The 3,817-nt window shown below is 32.5% G+C and overlaps 1 long non-coding RNA gene across 1 annotated transcript in view; it reads left to right on the top strand.

Moving 5' to 3' along the window:
• The window catches only part of LOC111089081, a 19,013-nt gene extending 16,275 nt beyond the window's left edge, over positions 1 to 2,738 (top strand). The window contains exons 2-3 of the long non-coding RNA XR_002613427.1: positions 938 to 1,069; positions 2,579 to 2,738. This is a non-coding gene — a long non-coding RNA (uncharacterized LOC111089081). The remainder of the gene's footprint in view (positions 1 to 937; positions 1,070 to 2,578) is intronic.
• Positions 2,739 to 3,817: the final 1,079 nt, after the last annotated feature.

Genomic DNA, 3,817 nt, shown 5'->3' with positions numbered 1-3,817 from the left:
ACACGACGATTTAAAACAGTTCAATATACGACCTGACATAATTAATTTCAGAAAAACAACTGACAAACCATAAGACAAAATAATATTCAGCTTAAAAACTGAAACCTAATAGCAATTTAAGGTAGGACACGACGATTTAAAACAGTTCAATATACGACCTGACATAATTAATTTCAGAAAAACAACTGACAAACCATAAGACAAAATAATATTCAGCTTAAAAACTGAAACCTAATAGCAATTTAAGGTAGGACACGACGATTTAAAACAGTTCAATATACGACCTGACATAATTAATTTCAGAAAAACAACTGACAAACCATAAGACAAAATAATATTCAGCTTAAAAACTGAAACCTAATATCAATTTAAGGTAGGACACGACGATTTAAAACAGTTCAATATAAGACCTGACATAATTAATTTCAGAAAACAACTGACAAACCATAGGACAAAATAATAATAATATTAAGATAGTTTAGAAAAGGGCATGAAAACAGAACGTTTGATACTTACATACAAAACCAGTCTAACATAGAAGTATTTGAAACAAAAAGAAAAACAAAACTAAATTATTTTACCACCAAAGCAGTTTTTAAATGAATATAAGGAATTATTGTTGTTCCACAGATGTTTAGTAATAACACTGTAATTATTATAAAATATCTAAATTCTAAAAAAAAAAATTAATTAATCACAAGTACTTGAGCATTTTTGAAACGCATTGATATTAATTTTAAAAATTAAACTTATTAAAGTTTAGTCTTTATGATGCATTCGGAAGAATATTACCTTTAACTTTTGAAGAAAATATGTTTTGTTTAAAAATAAATAAACATGAATGTTCTCACGGCACAGATATTTTTATTTTCATTGAAACTAGCTACTCAAAATCCGGATTTCCGATACATTATTCTGCTATTTTTATTACATTTAGATAGCAAAGAAGTTCGTGACGACAAATACTAACAACGACTTGCAAGTGATTATCAGGACTGATTACCTGTATAGGTTCTGCCTACAGCAACTGCCATGTGACACAACCATGCCTTGAACGGAGAGGCTTAAAGTAAGATAACATTGATAAGCAGTTATTTCCATATATTCGAGACGTAACGAGAGCGTTGCGTGAGACAAGTTATCTCCCACTTGGAAAAGAAATCATGATTTAACTGATGTCAAATCTTTTATTTTAGATACCATTTCTAAAGTCATTACACAGTTGACAATCTGATCACTGCCATTTATGGAAGATTAATGTTATACTTCGTTTCACAATTTTACATGAAAACAACTTACGTGCATATGTTAATATGTGCTGCCAAGGTTTATCATGTGTGCTTAACAGTTTCAAAGTTTACATCTATTATTACAGCTGGTTCAGCTTATAGTATCAAACTGTATTGGAGTTTACACCTGTTTTATATCGTTAGTAAAACTTTAATGTTAAATAATAACGTTGCACACGACTGACACTGTTGATATAGTTTGTCAGTACAGAAGTTTACTTTTATTTATCGTTGTTAATATAGTTTAAATGTTAAACAATAACGTCCCACACCTTATAATGTTGATATACTTTACAAGTTTGTCAGTAGAAAAGTTTACGATTGTTTAATATTACTGATGTAATTTAAATGTGTTAACTAATACCACTATGCCACAGTTGATGTTCTTTCACGGATGATCTTCAGTGGCACAGTATGCATCTTTAATCGCGGTTGATTCAATTGACAACTCTTTAAGTTACAGTTGTTAGTATTGCCAGTGTGGCATGAACACTTTAATGACATAAAATTTTCTAGTTCCCTTTTCTAGCAAAACATAAGCACATTTTAGTACTTAGGATGTAGAACGCATTAACTAGCGGAGCATAACATTGAGTAGTATTATGTGGGAGATATTACATCACAATAAGATTGATAATAATTGAAATCACACTATTATTTACTACTTCAATACGAGTTTCCAGTAAGTTGAGTGTGTAATATTGTTTTAACTATACTTTTTATTGTTGTCTGCTGCTGCCGATGGAAGCCCTTCATTCAATATCAGAGCTCTGTTGGGCGGGTGATACACAATAAACAAAATATTATTTGATACGCTGGTTGAATCAATAATTTGTAATGCATTATGTTTTGCGACTTAGAAGTCCCGAATTGTCTTCTTGTTATGTTCACCATCTAAGGCGTTCTGCAGCAGATCCTGTAAATATTAGCTGCTAGTAGGAGAAATTTATAACTATATTTAATGTGCTATTAACAGCGCAGACAAAAATACCTTCTGTTCCGAACAGACTAAGTATTTGTCGCTAATAGCAATAACAGCAGATAGAGCGAATGGCGAGATTTCGTCATTCGATTTATGGTAGGTGATAAGACTGAGTGACTTACATCATGTTTAACATTTCTAGTAGCAGTCTGTTAAGGTAGCTTGTTATGAATGTGGATGAAACACAGAAAATATTATTGTTAATTTTGTCAGTATTTAACTATTATTTTTTAAGTAATCGTTTAAACGAAAATAAACTGTGTACGGCGACATATCTATTTTTCAACAGCTTTTATTTTTATTGCAGCCGGCGACAACCGACAGTAGCTTTAAACACACACGCTTCCTCTATATCTCGTAGCCTGTGAATTTCACCAAAGTCGGGAAAATCCACGTACTCTTATCCTGAAGCTGTACATGAGCCCACATCATCTGCCGGACTCATAGACTGTCGGAATATAGGTCCATCTCCTTGTGTAAAAACGATCCTACAAAGAAACCTTCAAATGATGTTTAGAAAACTTAAAAAGAACATCAAAATGAACAAAAAACCTGATCAAGCTTTTGTTACACCAACAGAAATTAAAACAATGTGGAATTAAATCATTGACCCACGTGTATTTAAAAGCAGGCTACAATGTTGCTGGTTCTATGTGCTCTGTAGTTTATTTGGATTATTCTACATGTTCACCTACTCGATGGGGCATGATCAGATCACACAGAACAAATGCAGGACCTCTGTGATATTCCTAACGTTTTCCTGATTTGTGATCTTTGTTCGATTCTGTTACCATTAGCAATCAGACCGTACGGGCTGAAAGGCGGCTGTTATTTCTGCTACCAGGAAACACTAACATCGCTAGTAAATATCTTATAGTAGTAACTAATAACCATATAAACGAGTGTTCCCGTTGTCGCCAAAACGCGCACCGCATTTTGGGGTCATGAATGCGTTATAATAGGGAGAGCCAAATCCCACTACTCAAGTCAGACAAGAGTAGCCTAATAGTTGCGGTAGATGGTGTTAATTAGTTATCTTCCCCCTAATCTATCAGTTAAAAATTAGAGACGGTCTAGCAGAGATAATCCTTGTGTAGCTTTAGGCGAAATTTCTAAAAATAACCAAAGAAACTCTTATTTAGATTAAATAAACACTTTTTAATATGCGTGCTTTTACAGGAATCACTCTTTTATCTTCACGAGATGTAGATGTGTGAGTAGGTTTTACCATAAGAAACTTGTTACATCCTAAATATATAATAATGTCGGCAAGAAAGAGACAGACAGTCGGTTCATGTGACAAGAATAACTTTGTATTAAACGTAATTATCTTATATAAGTAATATAGTATGCTGTAATATAAGTAATATAGTACGCTGTAAATACCCGTTGTGACAAGAATAGCTTTGCATTAAACGTAATCATCTTATATAAGTAATATAGTATTTACAGTATACTATATTACTTATATTACAGCATTCCCGTTTGGACTTGGCGCAATTTGAATTCCAAAGAGTGTAAATTTTAAAACTTTAGAATGAAAATC

This window comes from Limulus polyphemus, unplaced genomic scaffold (genome assembly GCF_000517525.1).
Source record: "Limulus polyphemus unplaced genomic scaffold, Limulus_polyphemus-2.1.2 Scaffold111, whole genome shotgun sequence".
Classification (NCBI taxonomy): domain Eukaryota; kingdom Metazoa; phylum Arthropoda; class Merostomata; order Xiphosura; family Limulidae; genus Limulus; species Limulus polyphemus.
The sequence above is the reverse complement of the archived record's forward strand: the minus strand, read 5'-3'. Positions and strand labels throughout refer to the sequence as shown.